At 43.1% G+C, this 23,606-nt stretch overlaps 1 long non-coding RNA gene across 4 annotated transcripts in view; it reads right to left on the bottom strand.

Moving 5' to 3' along the window:
* LOC309380224 overlaps nt 1-23,606 on the bottom strand; it is a 76,481-nt gene that overhangs the window by 38,671 nt on the left and 14,204 nt on the right. For all 4 annotated transcript variants that reach the window (XR_014172731.1, XR_014172732.1, XR_014172733.1 and 1 more), the window contains exons 2-3: nt 16,902-17,156; nt 984-1,124 (exon numbers count right to left, since the gene is read on the bottom strand). This is a non-coding gene — a long non-coding RNA (uncharacterized lncRNA). The remainder of the gene's footprint in view (nt 1-983; nt 1,125-16,901; nt 17,157-23,606) is intronic.

Below are 23,606 nucleotides of genomic sequence, written 5' to 3'. Positions count from 1 at the left end.
CATGTGGCCAGCATGACTAAGCCGCTTCTGGCAAACCAGAGCAGCGCACGGAAACACCGTTTATCTTCCCACCAGAGCAGTACCTATTTATCTACTTGCACTTTGACGTGCTTTCGAACTGCTAGGTTGGCAGGAGCAGGGACCGAGCAACGGGAGCTCACCCTGTCGCGGGGATTCGAACCACCGACCTTCTGATTGGCAAGTCCTAGGCTCTGTGGCTTAACCCACAGCACCACTCGCATCCCAAGCAGAGCTTAAACGGCAGCTAAAATTGCATTCCACACATAATTAGCGCACGGACAACAACCGAACACAGAAATCCTACAATGTACTCAAACTTTACTCCTCTAGCATGCAGTTCCGATAATTCTGCATTGCATCCTCAACATGAGACCTAGACAAATACTGACAAATATACCCCACCCTCTAAATAAAGCATTCATGCCAAGCAGTCCCACTCTCTCGGGAGGTGGGGGGTGGCATACAATATACGCCCAATAGCAGGGGTTCACATGGGGGCAGGAGGAACAGAATCCACCTTTTCCCAACTTCCTAACCGCCAGGCAGTAACATATCCTCTGTTTTCACCCCCCTAAAACAAAAGGACAGAACAGAAAACTCTTAGATGAATGAGGTGCCTCATATAAATACCATTCACTGCCTACCCCCCAAGTAGCACTTCTGGTGCTCTGCTTCACTTCAGATGGATGAGCTGGGTTGCTACTAGCTGCACCCAAGGGAGACTCAACCAAAGGGAGGCTGGAATGGACAGCTGCTGGGTGTGAGTGAGCTGGAAGCAGAGAGAGCTGCAAGATCTGAGGAGAGAGAGATGCCTTGCTGTGTGCTGGCTCTAAAGCTGTGACTAACGTAGGAGCAAGATCTGTTGGGGCATTGATGCTGTGAGGCCCTCCATCTTATGTTCGGGTTGTATATATGCACAAATAAACCCATATATCCTAAAGACGCCACGGGTTTCCACTGACCTTCCTTCCAAGTCTCCGATAAGCACTGGAACGCCTGGTGTCTCTCATTTTCAGAGGCTGGAGTGATGTGTAACAATATTCGCAGCACATACTCAAAAGAGGTTTCAGACGCCTTCTTCGGCTGCAACATTCAGTCTCCAGCTGTAAAACATATGGATTATTATTATTATTATTTATACGCTGGCCATCCGGGCAGCTCCCAACAAAAAATTAAAAATACATTAAAACATCAGTCAAAAACTTCCCTAAACAGGGCTGCTGCCTTCAGAGGTCTAAAACTCAGATAGTTCCTTGACATCTGATGAGATGGTGTTCCACAGGTGCCACTACCAAGAAGGCCCTCTGCCTGGTTCCCTGTAACTTGGCTTCTCGCAGGGAGGGAACCGCCAGAAGGCCCTCGTTGCTGGATCTCATTGTCTGGGCTGAACAATGGAGGTGGAGACGCTCCTTCAGGTATACTGGGCCAAGGCCGTTTAGGGCTTTAAAGGTCAGTACCAACACTCTGAATTGTGCTTGGAAACGTACTGGGAGCCAATGTAGGTATTTCAAGACTGGTGTTGAGTCTAGTGAGACATTAAGAGGATAACACACCTGGATATGAAACTGGAGGTGAACCATTTTAGTGCCACATCGTACGTTGGATGGGCATAAGGCCCAAATTCAAGCCAGTAAACTCCCACAGAGAGAGCAAGAGGAAATAAACCTGATAACAAAACCATGAGGAAGTTGCCGGTAGATATAAAGGGAACAAACATCTCATCTTCTTAAACCACATTTGCTGGAGCAATAAGGACCAGCAGAGGCACAGCAGATGGGGGTGGGGGAATAAACTTGGTTGTAATCTCTCCTATTTTATAAGAACAAACAACCGGCAATATCTGTGCACATTCAGTGAAAGGTGTGTTTCTTTAATTGTGGTAAACCAGCTTAATGCTATTATTAATAATAAAATTTCTACACCGCCTCCACCCAAGGTTCACGGGACAGTTTACAATATAAAAACACAAAAGTACCTAGCGTAGTAACACACCAAACAATAACCCCACCCACCCACAGTTTAAAAGGCCATAGATAGTTTAATCAGCCAAAGACCTGGGAGGAGAAGAGCGTTTTTGCCTGGCACCTAAAAATATGTTGGAAGTTGGAAGCCACTGCAGGAAAGTTCTGTTCTTGTGTTGCTACCCTGCAGACCTTTTGTGGAGGGTCGACACTAAGAAGGGCCTCAGAGGATGATTTCAGGGTCCGGGTCAGTTCATATAGGGAGAGGCAATCGTTGAGAAGGTATTGTGGTCCTGAGCCTTTTAAGGCTTTCTAGATCAAAACCAACACTTTGAACTGGGCCAGGAAACTGACTGGCAGCCAAGTGCAGTTGGGCTGGGTTTGGCGTTGTATGTTCAAACTGGTGCCTCTGAATTCTGCACCAGGACTGACTTTCAAGGGGAACAAGAGCAATTTCCCCCCTTCACTTTAACTTCTCTTGAAGTTATGATTCGCTGAAGTCAGTATTGGAATTCACAGTAAACCTTTCAAAGCGGACACTGTTGAGTTCTGAAACTATCTTTCAGCCTGAATGAAGGCAGCTTCTGAATGGTAAAAGCTTTCAAACATTCCAGAATAATTTTGCTATGTTTCCAAACCCATTAGATTGCTAAACTACTTCTGGACAGCAAGGATAATGAGCTCATCTGCCATAATGAGCTTATAGATTTGTGCATTGGAAAAATAAGCAAACCAGCAAATACAAATGTATAAGTGAGCTTTCCTAAAAACTTTGTTATAGAGTAGTAGTCTATTGTCTCCCAGGACAGATGAATGCCAACAAAGTAAATAACACACTGGATGGTATTCAACACTTGTTCTAATCAGAATAGACCCATTGAAGCTAATGGCCATGATCATCTTAGGTTCATACATTTCAACGGTCTGCTCTGAGGAGGTCTTAGTTGAATATAATCCAATGTTCTCATTTGGAATATCAACTGGAATATCTTTGAAAACATACTTCCATTTGATACACAAACATAAATGCTGATTTGATTAAAGATCATGTTCCTTTTCCATTTTATTTTCTTAAGATTTATGAATGATAAATGATGGAAAATAAAAATTTAATAAGAAGTTATGGAAATAGACACATCTTGTGCTTTAAATTATATGGCTTGTTTCCTTGAAAGTTTAATATTTGTATTTCAAACACTACTCTTTTTAAAACATACTATTTACAAATTTAAGAAAAATCACAGTGCAAGCACACAAAATCAGCAGGAATATCAACAGAGAAAATCTTAAATGTACAGTGATCAATCAACATAGTCCTGCTTGATCCATGACTATATTCAAGTGTGCATTTCCAAACAGTGCATATTCAGAAACAGTGCATTTCTAATAGCAACACAGAAAGGACTCACACCAAACACAATTCACACATAATGTAGACTTTACTTTTGCTTTATCTGGCAAATAAACCATCATTCCAGTGTAAGGTAAAGGTAAAGGGACCCCTGACCATTAGGTCCAATCCACTCTTTCTGACCTACCATATGCCCAATGATGTAATTAAACAACCCAATCCAATTAAATTCCCAACCCCATAAGCACAGCTTAAATGTAAAGGGACCCCTGACCATTAGGTCCAATCGTGGCCGACTCTGGGGTTGCGGAGCGCATCTCGCTTTATTGGCCGAGGGAGCCGGCGTACAGCTTCTGGGTCACGTGGCCAGCAAGACTAAGCCACTTCTGGCGAACCAGAACAGCGCATGGAAACGCCATTTACCTTCCCGCCAGAGTGGTACCTATTTATCTACTTGCACTTTGACGTGCTTTCGAACTGCTGGGTTGGCAGGAGCAGGGACCACAGCGCCACCCATGTCATTCCAGTGTACCTGATTCTAAAAAAAATTAAAATCCAAAATGTTATTTCCATGGAGCTAATGTCGTTTATGAAGCAAGCTAGACCTCATCAAAATTCAGATGTATGCCTTCTAGAAGTTACAGGAAACATCAACATGTCTCTATTGCTGGAGCAATCCCAACCTCAGCAGTAAGGCAGCTAATGGACCTCAAGTAGCAGCCCTAACTGCCATCACATTGGTGGAGACAGAAGCACCATGATGGAACTGACATGCTGCACACTGGCAAAGATCTTCCAACAGCAAAGCAGGCGATTGGGGTGGCAAAGATGCCACACCCAACACTCCTTTGTTTCCCTGATATGTCTGCAGAGATGATGAGACTCCTCCACACCATCTCTTGTGGCTGGTATATTTAATGCCCTCCCATTGACTACCCATTTGGGGGTAAAAAGGATGAACACATCCTGCAGAACTTTGCTGATAGCTACAATAGACCCTCCAAGTGTCCCTATTTTCCAGAGACATCCATGATTTAGAGAAGCCGTCCCGGTTTCTGCTTTGATTTCCTTAGTAGGTCCCTGTTTTCATTGGAGAAATGTTGGAGGGTATGGAGCTATCTGACCCCTGAGCCATCTGAAGGCAATCCTCTATAGGGAAGGTTTTTTTTAATGTTTAATCTTTTATTATGTTTTTATATCTGTTGGAAGCTGCCCAAAGTGGCTGGGGCAACCCAGTAATGTGTGTGGGGTATAAATAGTAAAATTATCATGGGAATGGGACATCCCAATTTTCGTTGGAGGGTATGCTACAATGGCTGAACATGAAGTCATAATCAGCTAAGGCCACTTTCACACCATATATCTAGAGCAGTGTTTTTCAACCTTTTTTGGGCAAAGGCACACTTGTTTCATGAAAAAAATCACGAGGCACACCACCATTAGAAAATGTTAAAAAAATTAACTCTATGCCTATATTGACTATATATAAATTAATTCTCTTGAATAGGAATCAAATAAGCACAAAGTATTTTATAATTACTTTATTATGAAATAGTAAGGAAACAGAAATATGAAAAATTATAAAATACTTTATTTTTAAATCTTTCGAATTTTTCAATTTTTCCCACGGCACACCAGGCAACATCTCGCGGCACACTAGTGTGCCGCGGAACAGTGGTTGAAAAACACTGATCTAGAGCACAGTTATGCCTTCCCCAAAGAATTTTGGGAGCTGCAGTTTGTTAAGGGCGCACCACTAATTATTAGGAGCCCCCTATTCTCCTCACAGAGCTACAATTCCAGAGTGGTTTCACAATCAATACCTTTTCACAGGGAATTCTGGGCATCATAGCTCTCATATGAAGAATAGGGATCTGCATCATCCTGAACAAATTACTGCTTCCAGATTTCTTTGGGGGAAGCCAAGTCTGTTTACACAGGGGTCAGCAAACTTTTTCAGCAGGGGGCCAGTCCACTGTCCCTCAGACTTTGTGGGGGACCAGACTATATTTTTTGGGGGGGGATGAAAGAATTCCTATGTCCCAGAAATAACCCAGAGATGCATTTTAAATAAAAGAACACATTCCACTCATATAAAAACACACTGATTCCCGGACCATCCGTGGGCCGGATTTAGAAGGCGATTGGGCCAGATCCAGCCCCAGGCCTTAGTTTGCCTGTCCATGGTTTAAAGTGATGGTGTAAATAAGTAAATTCCCTGAAATCAATGGACTTTTCAATGGGTCTACTCTGAGTATGTTGTCCTTGATCCAGGAAATCCAGTTAACCAATCCGTATTCATTTTCATTGGTGTGACAAACAAATTTTTTTATCACAAAATAAAAATTGCCCCCAGCTAATTACTGACCACCACCACAACAAAAATCTTAGGTATGGGATCCTTCCAGAACCTAGTCCTGATCCTTCCTTTGGCAAATTTGATGAAAACAGTTTAAGCGTGTGTTATCAGCAGCCAGAAAATGGTGGCTTCAAATTTTGGAAACTCTCTCGTCCTCTTTCCCCACCCCCTCCCCTAGAGCCTCCAAAAGTGCAATTTGTTGAGGGTTTCCAATATTTAATCAAGTTAATTACTTAAAAGATGGGTGGTTAATTGAGGTAAATCAAATTTTATTATTTAACTGAATAGGTCATTATACTAATGATCAAATAAAACATAATAAGAAAATCTATTTAGAACTGGCTTATTTCCTTCACAGACCATTCATGGCGCTGCTTGTGTTAAAACGAATGGGTCCAGTTAATATATTTAAAATCAATCTTATTTAAAATCTGGAAGTGCCTAAGATGGACTAGGAACTGGACGTTTTGAAAATGGCTCCATACTTATCAAATAAATAAATAAATAAAAAGGACAGATTATGATGGTGATGGCTGCTTTTATTAAAAGCATCTATATACCATCCTCCATTAAAAGAAACCCTAGGGCAGTATGGAAAGGAAAAAATTATATATTGAAAAATACATATTATAATGCATTTTTAAAAAACCATTTGCAACAATACAAATCCACCGTAGAAAAAACCAGGTCAATAAGATTAATTACTAATAATTATTGTTAGTAGCAATACAAATCAGTAAGTGTTTGCATGAACAAGTAGATCTTCAAAACATGTCAGATTGATGATCAAGATGGTCCCTGCCTAACCTCCAGAGAAGTTATCCCAAAGCCTGGGTACCATGGAGGAAAAGACCTGAGTCCTGGTTGATGCAAGACATACCTGTGCAAGGGGCAGTATAAGCAGGATGTATTGATCTGCAGATATTGGTAAACAAGCACGTCTACAATGGGAGAATACATTGACTTGCAAATTACTTCACAGCCCTAAGTGGTGTACAATAAAGTAATATAAAATACAAAAACTACAGTCTCAAATCAACTAAAAACAATAAAACAAATGTTGGAGAAAAGCAAATACATTTCCTTCTTTTGAGCCTTTAGCTATTGCATGTGTTACTTTAAACCACACAAGCCCACTCTTTGTCTAGCAATATAGCCAACACTTTGCTTGTAGCCCCTCTGTCTAAGTTCATCCCTAAAAGCTGAGCCATTTTGTTTTGTCTCGCCTAACATGATGAGAGAAGATGCTTGTTATTTCTCTCCTCTACTCATCCTATAAACAGTTCCTGCATGAATAAAGCCTTTGAACTTTCAATTCAAGTCATCCAAGCTGCATATTCTCCTAACCACAATTTCTAGTCAATATTCCTTAAAATGACTGGGTCACACCAGGGAAATCCCTCTTGAACAAAAATACATTTGGTAGCTGTCTAAATATCAAGACACTAGGCCTCATTTCAGCTGGTAACTGATTCCAGGGTGGGCCCAGGACCCAGGCAATGTTTGGCAAAAAGGGTTCCCTTGAACACTGAAATCAGCATGCAGCCACTGAGAGATATTTCACACACTGCTTTCTGAGAGGTACACCATAAAGAAATAAAGTGTCTCCCTCAGTGTGTCCAGTAGCACTGCCAGAAATATGTATTTGCAAACATGCCTGTTGTCCACTATGGTTTGCTGCAGCTCACTGGCAAGAATAGAATCTGAGACAAACTAGGTTTGCTGCCATGTTTGCAGTGTGTGAAACATAATCCTTATAGTTTGTGCTTTTAAGATCCTTATAGTCAGTACAGTGGTACCTCAGGTTAAGTACTTAATTCGTTCTGGAGGTCCATTCTTAACCTGAAACTGTTCTTAACCTGAAGCACCACTTTAGCTAATGGGGCCTCCTGCTGCTGCCGCACCACCGGAGCACAATTTCTGTTCTTATCCTGAAGCAAAGCTATTAACTCGAGGCACTATTTCTGGGTTAGCGGAGTCTGTAACCTGAAGCAAATGTAACCTGAAGTGTATGTCACCAGAGGTACCACTGTATTCTTATCTTTAATAATTCTGGACTATTTCCTACATGGCACGGCCACATGTTGACACTTAAGCGTGCATTTTTCTTCTGCCTGCAAGCATCAGAAATTTCCAGCTGGTCAGTCCCCTCCTCCTATTTCTCCCTCTGGCCCTCTATCACTTGTTAGATTAGCTGGAGGACATGCCCTAGCAATGAAATCAGTTTTTAAACAAATGACAGAACTTTGAACCTCAGGCTGAAGTTAAAGAATAACAGCAAGGGAAGTCGGATCAATGGCTAGCAAATATTAGTTGTGGCTGAGCCACGGACATGTAACTTTGAAAAATGTCAGCCCTTCTCCTTGATGTCGCTACAATACATCACCTGTGCCATGCCCCCAAGGAAATCACATCTTTGAAGTTACGGAAACCTCAACCCCTTAAAAGCAAAAGGCACGGTGAAAATATAGAAGATTAGGCAGATATACAAAAGGGCAGACGTTTTCGTCTACAGAAATAAAAACAGAATGCGCTAAGAAACCCTATTGGTGGAGATCCTCAAACCCAGAGTCAAAAGGTGGCCCTTGAAGGCTTTCCATCTGGCCCTTGGGACTGTTACAGGCCAGACCCACTCTCCCCAGGATGCAGCCTTCAATGGTCCTGTTCCTCAGCCTCCACAAGTGCTTTTGCCTGGCTGGAATTTCTGTGTGAACTCTGATGCTTGCCTGGAGGGACAGATGTTGGTACAGCTTCTCTTCAGCTTCTGCGTGGCTGGTAGCTAGCCTGACTGTACTGTTATGTCCATTGCCCACAGCCGGCAGGTGTGCCCCGCTCTTGGGAATCACCGTGGTTCCCCACCACTGCCTTAGAAATTGACTGGTTCACACTAGAGCACCATTCCAGGTCTCATCAACCCCAGCCAGGATGATCCATCATCAGGGATGGTGGGAGATGGAGTCCACAGACATCTGGAGGGGTGCAGGTTCCCCATCCATGTGTTATAGCCAACGCAGTGCCCTCCAGATGTTGCTGGACTCCCATCAGCCTCAGCTAGCATGGTCAGGGATGATGAGATATGTGGTCCAACATCTGGAGGGCACCACATTGGCTACCATATATTGTCCCCTGTATATTCACTGTGACAGTTGTTGGGAATCACAGGTGGGTCTAGTGCTGTTCTCCCTCACTGCAAGAAGCCAGGTTACAGGGAACCAGGCAGAGGGCCTTCTCGGTAGTGGCACCGGCCCTGTGGGATGCCCTCCCACCAGATGTCAAAGAGAACAACAACTACCAGACTTTTAGAAGACATCTGAAGGCAGCCCTGTTTAGGGAAGCTGTTTAGGGAAGCTTTAATGTTTGATGCATTACTGTATTTTAATATTTTGTTGGAAGCCACCCAGAGTGGCTGGGGAAGCCCAGCCAGATAGGCAGGGTATAAATAAATTATTGTCGTCGTCGTTGTTGTTGTTATTATTATTATTATTATTATTATTATTACACTGAGGTCCTCCCCATCAGCACACCTGCTTGGCCATTGTGATAACAAGATGCTGAACCTATCAAGGCTCTTCTTGTGTCCTTACATTTGCCTCTCCCCCTTCCTCATCAAAGCCCATCTTTCCCTAGAATCCTTTGGAACAATGCCTAGTCCATATGCCCAATGTTGTCACTGAGCCAAAGTGCGTGTAATTTGAAATAACAACATACTCCTCCCCCTGCCTCCTCCCTTTCCTTGTATTTCTTTTCAGACTGTAAGATGCTAGAGCCAGGGACCTATCAGTCCTGTTCTTCGCAAAATGCCACGTCCACAGATATCTCAGTGTAAATAATGATGATTAATGATTTATTATCTAGACAATATTTGCTATGCAGGGTAACAAAAACAAAAAGAGAAACTAGCCCTTGAGCACCCAATCTATTGCCTACAGCAGTCAGGATTAGGCTTCAGGCATCCATGTCAGAAAAACCGAGACAAGCGATGAGGTAGATTCAAACCACTCAAATCAAGTAAATCTGTGTTAACTTCCTCTCATAAGAGAAGGGATGTGTGAACTGACTCTTTAAAAAACCCCAGAAGCCTAACATCTCCTTTGATTTTCCAAAAGATTGAAAGCAGGTATTAACATTTCCCAGTTTATCTGTGTCTCCCAATCGCTATCACCTTCCATATTCACTTTCACAGAGATGGACCAAACCTTTTCGCTCCCCAAAGCAGATAATCTTGATGTCGCCCCTCAGGAGTAAAACTGCAGCTAAATAATTTACCACTTCCTGCCTTTTGATTCCTAAAAATCTGTTTAACAGATCACTGTATTTTAATACTTTGATGGAAGCTGCCCAGGGTGGCTGGGGAGACCCAGCCAGATGGGCGGGGTATTAATTATTAATTATTATTATTATTATTATTATTATTATTATTATTATTATTATTATAAATGCAAGCAGGTACTTAACAGCAGTTTTGGATTTGCAACCAGTGGACCTTACTTTGAAAAAAGGCAAGCATGGGAATGAGGTCTTGTAGCGGTAATGACAGGCATTAGCAAAACAGAAGCGCCTCTGCATTCAGCTCTAAGTGCATCTGACAAGTAACATTTACATCACGGCTAACACACCTTCTCTAGAATTAATGTCCATGGATTTGATTGGGGGGGGCTGCAAAATGACCGGGAAATTTTGCATCTCCGTTGCAAGAGAGATCGGAGAAGCTACCTCGTCATACTGAGGCAGAACATGAGAGCAGCGACTCCCCATCGGGGATTAACAGCAAGTGCATCTGAAATAAATGAAAGGAAACATCTCTGTCCCCAGCGAAGCAACTCATCCAAAGCAATTTACTAACGCGGGAGGCGGGAGAGGGGTGGGCTGTCACTGGATTTGAAAAATAGCTGAGCAGCTTTGACAGCAGTGGCTGTTATTTTTGAAGATTGCGGTGGATGGTGATTCTGATCAGCCTTCATAATTTGTCGTATTTAATAAGAATCTAAGTATTTATCAGCGTGGCAGAATAATGAGGCTTTTATCACTTGTCTTGTCTTAGCTTAAGTGCAGTCTTCCTAGGCATGCATGGGAGAGACAAAGAAAGAGAGAGAATTCTTCAACTAGAGACAGGTGATCTTTTTTTTCCCAGAGGGTTGCCGTTAGGGTGACAGGAATGAGTGTACAAACCACAGGAAGTGTGATTTTTGGGAATCGCAAGTGGGAAGAGAGCGGTTTCGTTCAGGTCCTGCGTGTAGGCTTCCCAGAAGCAAACTGTTTGGCCACAAAAAATTGGTTGGTGGAGGGGAATGGACTGGATGTGCCTGCCCCTACAACGCAGTTGATGCCAGGGTATTCCATTAAAGGAATCCAGGGGTTCACCATGCTTTTGTCTGCACCATTGTAAAGGGAGATAGGGCTACACAAGAGCCCCTGGGAAAATTTGGGGAGAGGTGAGGGTCTGGTACCCAGCTCCATCTACTCCCCATAAAATGTTTTCCTTCACTGACTTCGCAGGCTTGCGGATGTCAGTTCTGTCCCTGGGTGGGGACAGATAGTCGTAACCAATGCCTAAGAAACCACTCACATTGTTTGTATTTTAATAAAGTTGTGGCCAAAATTATGCCAAAAACCTTAAACAAAAATTATGGCGTGAAGTGTGGATTTATTTAGGGGTGACCTGGGGACCTCGACACACAGCCACAAGTGGGAAGAGAGCTGTTTCGTTCAGGTCTTGCGTGTAGGCTTCCCAGAGGCAAACTGTTTGGCCACTGCGTGAACAGGATGCTGAACTAAGTGGCTTTTGGTCTGATCCAGCAGAGCTTTTCTTAAATTCTTTTTCTACTTTCAGCTCTCCTAAAAGCTCCAGTGAATGGATCCAGCCAGGGGCGGATGTGAGGGAAGGAAGCTTGTATCCACACAGACCAGTATTGTAATGGGCCACATTGTAAGCTTTTGCATATAATCTCAGCTTACTGAGAATCATCCTTTGGGATGGAGAATCAAGAGGGCTGAAGTCACTCCCTCCAGATGTGTTGCGGGCCTGATTACTCCAAGGAGGACCCAGAAGAAATGGGGGCTATATTCAACATAGCACTAAGTATCTCTTTATGCTGTGTAATGTCATTTGGGACTCACAGCTGTCCATGGAGGTGCAGGTTAATTCTGTGTCCAGGGCGGCTGTCTACCAGCTCCACCTGGTACGCAGGCTGAGACCCTACCTGCCCATGGATTGTCTCGCCAGAGTGATGCATGCTCTAGTTATTGCCCGCTTGGACTACTGCAATGCGCTCTATGTAGGGCTACCTTTGAAGGTGACCCAGAAACTGCAATTAATCCAGAATGCAGCAGCTAGACTGGTGATTGGGAGTGGCTGCCAGGACCACATAACACTGGTCCTGAGAGATCTGCATTGGCTCCCAGTACGTTTCCAAGCACAATTCAAAGTGTTGGTGCTGACCTTTAAAGCCCTAAACGGCCTCGTTCCTGTATACCTGAAGGAGCGTCTCCACCCCCATCGTTCAGCCCGGACACTGAAATCCAGCGCCGAGGGCCTTCTGGCGGTTCCCTCATTGTGAGGTTACAGGGAACCAGACAGAGGGCCTTCTCGGTACTAGCACCCACCCTATGGAACACTCTCCCTTCAGATGTGAAGGAAATAAGCAGCTATCTCATCTTTAAAAGACATCTGAAGGCAGCCCTGTTTAGGGAAGTTTTTAATATTTAATGCTGCATTGTTTTTAACACTTGATTGGAAGCCGCCCAGAGTGGCTGGGGAAACTCAGTCAGATGGGCGGGGTATAAATAATAAATTATTATTAATTATTAATTATTAATTATTATTATTATTATTATTATTATTATTATTATTATTATTATTATTATTATGTCTTCTGCTTGTACAATGCGACTCCTCCTGCTTTCCTGTCCCCGTGCACCCCCAAACTCTGTCCCTCAGCCCTTCAGAGCAGATTAGTGATGGTGCATGGCACCGCTGAGTGACTTGATGAGGGAAAGTCCCATTGTGCAAGTGGAAGCCATTCTGCTCATGGATTTCCCTGGATTCCTAAATACCTGATGCCTGCACCCAGGAATCGAAATATTACTTTAGCCTAGTGCAGTGCCCCAATGTCCCAGCATTCAAAGCTCTAGAATCGAAGCCGTTTTCTCACCCTAGGTGGCCAATGACCCAGTTTCCTCCTAGGAATTTACAGCTATCCCTTCCAATTGCCTGGGAAAGCTCAAAAACCAGTTCAAGAAGATAGCCTCAAGTGACTAAGAAATATTATATAAATTATATTTATGTAAGTCTTATATAAATAAAAGCTCTTATATAAAAGTATTAATAATAGAGGTGCCGGCCAGTCCTGGTTTATTTGTTGGGCTGTTGTCATTGGTTTAAAAAAAAACACACCAAAAAATAATAATAAACAATTGAGTTTCGTGGACTCTTAACACACTTCTCTTTGTGGCCTACTTGCAGCCTGCTGAGACCTCATTTTTATGCAATAGATCCAGGCGAGGCTCTGATATATAACCCACTGTGAAAGAAGAGCCTCAGGACATGAAGGACTAAACACACACTTACTGGAAATGCCTTCCCTTTTGACCAGTTGGACACATGTGGTAAGCAGGTCGATTTGGGGTAACCCAGTACCAGGCAGTAATTTGTGTGTGCGTGTATATATCTGTTTGTGTTACATGTTGCCTGCACTTTCGGGCTCTGTTTGAATAGGATTGTTTGGACAGCGCTGTCACAAAGGGCTGGAGTCTGATGAACGAGGGGTCACACTGTCCAGCCAACCCGTTATTTTGGGCCCTGGCATGATCTGCCCCATCACTATCAGCCCCAAGCAAATAAAAGGGATTTCTTCATCTCTCTTTCATCACAGGGCATCAGCAACATTCGGAATAGTTGTGCAATTAGATGCTCCAGAAATCTAACAGGGATAATGGGGAACATTCAACTCGTGGTTTTATCTTCTTCACAGAACATTTGTTGAGGTTGTGTGGGGGCACCAGCAGATGGGTGGGATTGCTAACCATCCACAATCCTGACTGCTCGGTCCTGAGACCCTGGTTCTGCACTGCGCCATTCCATCAAATGCAGCCTTCCCAAATGTGAGAAAGAGTTAGTGACATGACTCTTTCTCTCCTAATTGCTACCCTCCTTCTGGTCTGTGAGATGACTGAGTGGGAAAAAGAACTACCATATTTTTTGCTCTATAAGACGCACCAGACCACAAGACGCACCTAGTTTTTGGAGGAGGAAAACAAGAAAAAAAATATTCTGAATCTCAGAAGCCAGAACAGCAAGAGGGATCGCTGCACAGTGAAAGCAGCAATCCCTCTTGCTGTTCTGGCTTCTGGGATAGCTGCGCAGCCCGCATTCGCTCCATAAGATGCACACAAATTTCCCCTTACTTTTTAGGAGGGAAAAAGTGAGTCTTATAGAGCCAAAAATACGGTATCCACTTGCATACCAGAGCAGAAAAATGTGCTGGCCACGTTTCTCAATGTCACAGCTCCATGTGGATGAAGCCCCTGCCCCACAAATCATTTATTTTAGAAGCTTCCACAATGAGGGGAGGGATAGCAATGTTGGAATTAGCTCTGAATATCAACATGGGACCTTTTCCGTTCGGATGACATTTTAATGCAAACCTGCATTAAAAACTCCATAGTTCTCCAAGTGAATAATGTGCACAAAAATGTGTGCACTGCTGAAAATAATGTACCAAGATGCATTACATTGGAGGGAATTGCTTGGCAAAATTGTGTATAAAATTGCATAAAAATGTAAATATTAGAAATGCACGCTAAAGTGTTGATTGGTTTTGATGGGATTCCCCCCCCCCCCCCGCAATCTTCAGTTGATGTGGAAATGTGAAGAACTGGACTGATGCTTGGGAACATTGACAACTGAAAGAAGCCAAAGGTGACACATTCATTCATCCCACGCCTTGAAAACCCTGCATTCACACAAATTCCCCATTATAATTCCCCTTTGGTTTCAGGCCACATTGGCAGTTCTGAGTGTGTTTTCCCTTGGTTTTGGGTCAAGACTTGCTACTCCATCCTGAGATGTGCACTACAATCTAATGCATGTCTGCTAGGAAGGAATTCCCATTGTGCTCAATAGGACCCACTTTTTTATACAGGTGTTTAGGCTGCAACCCTAAACCCACTTAAAGGTAAAGGTAAAGGGACCCCTGACCACTAGGTCCAGTCGTGGCCGACTCTGGGGTTGTGGTGCTCATCTCGCTTTATTGGCCGAGGGAGCCAGCGTACAGCTTCCGGGTCATGTGGCCAGCATGACTAAGCTGCTTCTGGGCGAAACCAGAGCAGCGCACGGAAACGCAGTTTACCTTCCCGCCGGAGTGGTGCCTATTTATCTACTTGCACTTTGATGTGCTTTCAAACTGCTAGGTGGGCAGGAGCAGGGACCAAGCAACGGGAGCTCACCCCGTCGCGGAGATTTGAACCGCCGACCTTCTGATCAGCAAGTCCTAGGCTCTGTGGTTTAACCCACAGCGCAACCCACTTACAAGGGTGCAAATGGCAATATTATTATTGATGTGTTTGCCGCCCTGATAATAATGATAATCATGAATGAATGAACGAACACAGTGGAATTTACTTCTAAGTAACATGCCATTGGGCTGAACGATTCCTTCCCTAGTCATAACTAAGATAATGCCCTTGATTCAAGTGCCAACATATAGAATAAAAAATGAATGATTTCAAGCAAGTGAGATTTCAAACAAGCCTGAATGGTAATGGCTTGTAGCTGGATAATTAACAAAAGCAGCACATGAAGGCTCTTGAAAGTAGTTGCAATTTTATTTTATTTTTTACAAAAAAAAAAAAAAAACTGAGACGAGAATCTAAATTACTTCTGCCAGCCTGTCAGGCTTTTCTGAGGTGAAAAATACCCTACTTAATAATAAAAGCTTAAGTGAGAAATGATAGATGCTTTTGATTACAAGGGGAAAGCAGCAGCAGCAGCAGCAGCAGAGTTAATGCCGTGCTCTTCTCTGAACCTTAAGCGACCATTTTCTGTGAGTCATCAAGCTGGCAGATAAATTAGTAAAACTCCTTGAGAGAGACAGCCTCATCAATCGGAGTTTGATACTCTTGCCTAGTTTTATATTGCGGTACAGATTAAGCAGCTGAAATGGCTCCGTCTGTATACAATGAGGAATGAAAGGCCTGATCATTTTGTTCTTGAAAAGTGTAAAGGGGGGGGGGGCGGACGGGCGGACACCAAAGAAAAATGGTTCAAGCCAGCAGGGAACAAATGTCAGAGGAGACAGAATGCCAAAGGAAGCGAGAACGAAGCAAGCATAAGACAACTGTGCTCTGTTATACCTGGGAGTGCCTCTGAAGGCAGTTTGGAAACAAGTGGCAAGATTGGGATATGGCTGCTAGGAGGCTGTTACACTGGGCGTCACGCTGATCACATTGTGCCAGTCCTTTGCCAGCTTGCCCTGGCTCCCAGCCTGCTTCCAGGCCCAGTTCAGAGCGCTGGATTTGACCTTAATGACTCTTGTGGCTGTGCGTCAGAGTACCTGAAGGATTGTGCTGTGTTCACATGCACCTGCTCACACTTTGGAATCAACCCTGGAGACACTCCTCTGGGCTTCCCTGCCAACTGAGGAAGGGCAGCAAGTTATGGGTGGCAGGTCCTTCTTCGTGGTGGCACCCTGGATTGGAACGATTAAGGAAGCTTGCCTGGCATTTCTTTCCAGCACCAGGTGAAGGCTTCCCCCTCCAAAACCTTTAAACTCATTCCTAGTCTCAGCGTGTGTGCACATTTTCTGCTTTTTGTTTATTTTACTATATTTAGTTATTCTAAACTTAAATAACAATAGCTTTGATTCCACAAGGTGTTTTTGTGGCCACTTGAACTATTTTTTGGTGTGGCTGAGAGAGCATAACAATGCATCATTATTTCCAGAGCACTTAAGGTGTACTAGGCATGAAAATGTGAAAACAATTCATACCAAATCCTTGACCACACTTACTAATAAAGTTTGAGACAATAGGCGTCAGAAAGGGAACAGAAAGAGACTATGTCAGTGTTGAGCAGAAGGGAATAAAACCAGAACAAAGAAAAGCTGCAAACCAATTACAATCCTATGTGCGTTCCCTCAGAAAGAAGCCCCGTTGAAAGAGAACCCTGAGGGTCAACAGGAATCTATCCCACTGTCCCGAAACCCTGGCCTACCTGTCAGCAAGTCAGGACGTCAGGTCTGGGGTCATTCCATGTTTCCGAAATCCAAACCGAACACTTGCAGAGATCCTGGAGTCTTGCAGAGACCTCAGCTCAGCTTTCCTTTTGCACTTGATTGCAGCACCTGGGCTTGATGAGGCCTGTGGCCCTCACCTGTCCTGAGCCTACTGCAGCTGAGGAATCATACACCTTCTCTCAGAGCTAGCGAGCCTCACCTGGCCAGCTAGGAACTGGGCTGTGGACCCTTGCCTAACATGACAAAGAAAATCAAGACATACAAATTGAAAACAAAGCAGTTTAACAACAACAATATAATTTATTATTTGAACCCCGCCCATCTGGCTGGGCTTCCCCAGCCACTCTGGGCGGCTTCCAACAAAGATTAAAAATGCATTAAAATGTCACACATTAAAAACTTCCCTGAACAGGGCTGACTTCAGATGTCTTCTAAATGTCAGGTAGTTGTGTATGTCTGACATCTGATGGGAGGGTGTACCACAGGGCGGGCAAGTTGTAAGTAATATTTATTATAAATAATATAACTTAGTATTATTTTAAAAAATTAAAAAGCACACTACAGTGTCCCCATCTTCAAGAGGCAGGATGACTGCCACTGGCTCAGAGAGATTCCTTGACATCAAAATGGATGTAATTTCACTGAGGGAAGGAAGTTTGGGAACCACAGGACAAAGGCAATTTAATTCATCTAGGCACAAGACAGGCACGTTACTGCCTCTCCTCACCAGCTGACAAATGGGTTTATCTGCTGGACATTAAGGTACTTCAGACGGGTAGATTATTTTTCTTCTCAAAAAGAACAGCGGGGCTTCTTTCTGAGGGAACAGGCACAGGATTGTAATTGGTTTGCAGCTTTTCTTCGTTCTGGTTTTATTCCCTTCTGCTCAACACTGACATGGTCTCTTTCTGTTCCCTCTCTGACGCCTACTGTCTCAAACTTTATTAGTAAGTGCGGTCAGGGATTTGGTATGAATTGTCTTCACATTTTCATGCCTAGTACACCTTAAGTGCTCTGGAAATAATGATGCATTGTTATGCTCTCTCAGCCACACGAAAAGATAGTTCAGGATTTTTATGCCTTTAGCAGTTTAAAGGCTTCTTCCATATGATATAATAGGAAGCCAAGATTATAGGTGAGGCAGCCTGTACTAGACGTGACGTTCACAGGTCCCTGAAGCCACAATTATAGATGGTACAGCCTGTATGCAATAAAAAATTAACTGGTCCCTAAGCCTTGTTATTCATGACTATCATAAGTTCATTTCCTTTCAATGAGTCTTGTCAAAATTACTTTAGTTTACTGGGGCATCAAGAAGAAAAAAGTACATGCAGCCTAGTACAGGAAACTTGTGGCAGACCCTCCAAGTGTCCCTATTTTCCAGGGACAGTCCCAGATACAGTGGTACCTCGGGTTAAGTACTTAATTCGTTCCGGAGGTCCATTCTTAACCTGAAACTGTTCTTAACCTGAAGCACCACTTTAGCTAATGGGGCCTCCCACTGCCGCCGCACCGCCGGAACACGATTTCTGTTCTTATCCTGAAGCAAAGTTCTTAACCTGAGGCACTATTTCTGGTGTGTGGAGTGTGTAACCTGAAGCGTATGTAACCTGAAGCGTATGTAACCCGAGGTACCACTGTATACAGAAGCCATCCCAGTTTCTGATTTGATCCCAGAATGTCCCGATTTTCCTTAAAATGTCCCTATCTTCATTGGAGAAATGTTGGAAGGTAAGGAGTTATATGTGACTCCCCCCCCCCAAGCCAAGGAGATAAGTAACTAAACAACCTTTAGAAGGCATCTTAAGGCAGCCCTGTATAGGGAAGTTTTTAAATGTTTCATTATGTTTTTATATATGTTGGAAGCTGCCTAGAGTGCCTGCGACAACCAAGTCAGACAGATGGGATAATAATAATAATAATAATAATAATAATAATAATAATAATAATAATGGAATAGGACATCCCTATTGTTATGTACTGAGTTGAATAGGATCCAAAATGCAGCAGTCTGATTGGTCCTAGAACAACAGGATTCAGAATGCAGCAGTCTGATTGGTCCTAGAACAACAGGATTCAGAATGCAGCAGTCTGAGTGGTCCGCAGGAGCCACCCAATCCAACTCCAGATAGAAGTGAATCCGCAACCTGATTGGCCTACAGGAGAACCCCGGAATAAGCCAATCATGTGGGGCCCATTGTGTAAATAATGTATATAAAGCAGACATTTCGGGGGAACTGGCATTCCTCACTACTATGAGCTGAATAAAGAGCATGAAATCCACACTCGACTCCGAGTATACTTCACCTATTTTCATCAGACAAATGTTGATGGGTATGCTGTGTTTCTCCAGATGTTGTTGGACTCCGACTCCCATCAGTCCAAGTCAGCATGGCCAGTGGTTACGGATGATAGGAGTTCAAGTCCAACAACATCTGAAAGGCCACAGGTTTTCATCTCTGGCTTAGTGTCTGGGAGAAATTGGCTCCACTGCCGAGCCAATTCCAGTCCGTTCATCTATAACAGAGAGGATCTCTGAGCAAAGCACAGAGTCCCTCTTCAGTAACCAGAGCTGTAAGACTGGGCAACCAGGCTGGAGAAAGTTCAAAGGAAGCTTTTCTCCACATGTCCTCTAAAGCAGGAATGGAGAAATCTGTTCATTTTTGTTTCTCTCCATTGCTCATTTCCCCAGTCAGTTCACCACAGATCCATGATTTTGTGATTTTAATATTTTTTTTAAGTTCTCATGAAAGGTCATCAGCATTTAAGTGTGCAATATGCCTGAAGGAGTGTCTCCATCCCCATCATTCAGCCCAGACACTGAGGTCCAGCTCTGAGGGTCTTCTGGCGGTTCCCTCACTGCAAGAAGTGAAGTTACAGGGAACCAGGCCTTCTTGGTAGTGGTGCCTGCCCCATGGAACATCTTCTGACTTGTAGAAGACTATATCTGAAGGCAGCCCTGCATAGGGAAGTTTTTAATGCTTGATGTTTTATTCAGTTTTTATATTTTGCTGGAAGTCGCCCTGAGAGGCTGGGACAACACAGTCAGATGGGTGGCATATAAATAATAAAGTACAGTGGTACCTCAGGTTACATACGCTTCAGGTTACATACACTTCAGGTTACAGACTCCGCTAACCCAGAAATAGTGCTTCAGGTTAAGAACTTTGCTTCAGGATGAGAACAGAAATTGGGACTACCTACAGAAATATTATAAAATTAATGAATGTTAGAATGATGTCGGATAGAAATTAAGCAGTTTCCAGCTGTAATGTTTTAAGAGAATATGGAAAAAAGGTTTAGAAGCAGGTTAAAACTTATTGATAAGAATTTGCTGAACTAACAATTGAATTGGAATACAAAAAAGGGAGGTATGAGGAGGTCTGGGAAATAAGTTAATGAAAAATAAGTTATTGAAACTTTGTGTGTTTTTAAGTATTTTTTTGTTTTTGTATTTTTGTTATATTTTTCTGTTTTCTTTTTGACTTTTCTTTTATTGTATTAATATTGAAAACTCTAATAAATATCTTTAAAAAAAAGAAAAAGATGAGAACAGAAATCGGGCTCCGGCGGCGTGGCAGCAGCTAAAGTGGTGCTTCAGGTTAAGAACAGTTTCAGGTTAAGTACGGACCTCAGAAATGAATTAAGTAGTTAACCTGAGGTACCACTGTAGTAGCTATTCTCCTAATACACACGTTTTTGCAAGCAATTTCCCCTGAATATAATGCGTTGGTGTATCTTACTTTCACTAATTCAGTTACTTTCACTCTAATTGTGGTCCATAAATACTGGCTGCCGGAAACCATAGATGTAGAGATTGTTATTGTGCTCTGAATCTTGCTTATGAGCTTCCCATAGGCCACCGTGAAAACGGGACGCAGGACCAGATGGGCCACTGGCCTGATCCAGCAGAACTTTCTTATATTCTTTTAATCACATGCAACTAAGCACAACCCACACCATATTAGGGTCAATGACTCTGGTGGGCCTGTGGCAGAGATGGGCAAGTCACCCTATTCTCAGTCCACATCCGTTTTCAAATTGTTAATTTTGCATTTCACACACGTGCACCGAAACAGAGCTCTTTGTTCCTCAAAAACCTGCTTCCTGCATTTCAAAAACCAGTTGGTGCAATGGAAAATCCCCTGACTCTCTTGGTTTATGTTTGTTGAATGGGGTTTAAGAATAACCAACGCTTATCTGTGCAACGGTTGATAACTAAGCATAACTTTGAAAGATTCCTTTCACCCTTGAAACCCCATGATGATACTTCAGCATCTCTCTTTGTGACCTTTCTCTTCTGATTCATTCAATACCGCCAGAAACCCATCAGGCAGAAGTTTTGTCTTGGCTTAGTATCCAAGCTTCTATATGTGGTCAGTGCTGACCCCCTTCCTTTCCTGAGTCATGTGCATTCACATGTGAGTCCAAGCATTGGCCAGACGACTGAGAGGTAGTGGCTGCTGGCAAGCAGGCAAGTGAATTCATGGAATCTGGACTATTGTTTCAAAATTACTTGGCATGACCTTCCAAAGAACTGGGTCAAGCCGGGAACACATGACTTTTGCAACCCTAAATTTCGGGTTGGCAGCTGCATGCGATGTGGGAAATCCATACCCTTTGCAAAATTTTCATTGCACAAGTCTTCAAAAGTATCATCTGTAGCAACAAGGTGGGCAAGCGACCAAATGCTGTATCACCGTGAACTCACATAGGGAAATTATTAACACGGAAAATAAAGGGCACAGAACAAAAAGATCACCAGTGACAAATCACTCAAACGAGGGTAAGTGTAAGTTAGGGTTGCATCCACTCCAAATAACTCCTTGGTTTCAATTCTGCTTCAAAAGTAGCACATTTGTTGCTGGTGAACAAGCTATTGCAAAGAAAAAAGCCATAAATTATTTGTATTATATTGATGCTGCTCTACATCTCTTCTTCCCAGTGGCGTAGCGTGGGGGGTGCAGGGGGGGGCCGGCCGCACCGGGCGCAACATCTGGGGGTTAGGGTTAGGGAGCGCAAATCCATGGGTTAGGGGGCACAAATCCACGGGTTAGGGGGCGCAAATTACTTGCCTTGCCCCGGGTGCTGACAACCCACGCTACGCCACTGCTTCTTCCCCTGGTCTGTTGTTCCCTCTCTGCTATTTTTGTTCTTTGCTCTCAGTTCCTCAGCTGTTTCAAATCTATTCGGCTGCATAACTCTGTTAGGCTGCATTCACAAGAGAGATTATTCTGCTTTCCTGGTGTTTCCCCATCTGTTAATTTCTGCATTGTATGTGTGCTTTCATGGGACATAAAGGCCACTTCTGAAAATACAGCAGACTAGTCAACACGCGTAGCACTCATCTCTGTGTATTTTCCTTCCAGGAAAAAAAAATCTGTTTGCAAATAACACAATTGTCAGGAAACCAATAATAAGCTGCCCTATGAATGCTAAAGACACAGGAAAAAAAATCATTAAAAACACTTAAATATGAATAGAATTAAAACTATATACATATATAAAATCTGCTTAAAACATACAGATAATTACAATATAAACAGCACGGCACCAGCCCTTTCATCAAAAGCAGTCAGTTCCCCAAAGCCTGCTTGTTTAGATGAAGATAACCCACAATAATGAAATTATTATTTATTAAATTTGTATACTGTACTGCCCTACATCTGTAGATCTCAGGGTTTGCTACAGTGTGTTATCTTTTCTGAGTAACAAAGAACTCAAATAACATTGAAATTCATAAACCCTCGTCAGTCTTGACCACTACTCTGTGTAGCGCTAGAATTGACTCTGGCACTATTTTAATGCCAGCCACTGGCTGCAGAGCTATATCGCATTTGAAGGAAGTCCCATTTGACTCAGTAGGGTGTGTTCTCAAGTAAAGGTGTCTACGTTTGGGCTGCACATCCCATTCCAACCATGAAACGAGAATTTGAGCCTGGTCCTCACAAACAGCCCTTGGGATGGAAAAGACTTCTATCTGCAGGTGAAGGCTCAAATGGAAGCTCACTGTACATAGCACTCCAAGCACATTTAGTAAATTAGTTATTTACAATAACTCTTTCCCCTATGTGCTTGCTTACTATATGGAGAGATTTTTTATATGGAGTTTTCAGTCATATTTGCCCCTACCTGCAGTCGAACTGGTGTGGCCCAGAAAACAGTTTTACTGTCTTATCTGCTGTGTTACAAAACAAGGCCTTTGGGTTTATCCCTGCCTTGTATGTGGTTGCAATGAGATACTCTAACCTTTTTTCTTTCTTTTTCGTGTACTGTATTTTATTTAGGCTTTTCCCCCCAAGATTTCGAAATATTCAAAATCTATATTGTTTTTAACATTTGATTGGAAGCCGCCCAGAGTGGCTGGGGAAACTCAGCCAGATGAGCGGGGTATAAATAATAAATTATTATTATTCTATTATTAAACAACCAACACAGAAAGAGAATTCCAAATACTCTAACCTTCAGAATACTCTAACCTTTCTTCAGTAGGTCTGGCATAATCTAACAATTCCCTTCTCTTAGCCCCCAGTTCCGCTTTCATACTACAACTCTGTCCCAAGCAAAAAGGATAAATAACTTATAGTTATCTCCCCCTTCCCGCCCCCCAGCTTACTACGTCCAAGCAAACCACCCTCGGCCATGCAGAGGAGCGAAAGCCGTCCCACATGGATCAATATTTT

This window comes from Podarcis melisellensis (genome assembly GCF_964234715.1).
Source record: "Podarcis melisellensis genome assembly, chromosome: 11".
In the NCBI taxonomy this organism is placed as follows: Eukaryota; Metazoa; Chordata; class Lepidosauria; order Squamata; family Lacertidae; genus Podarcis; species Podarcis melisellensis.
This window is presented reverse-complemented; position numbering and strand designations above follow the sequence as displayed.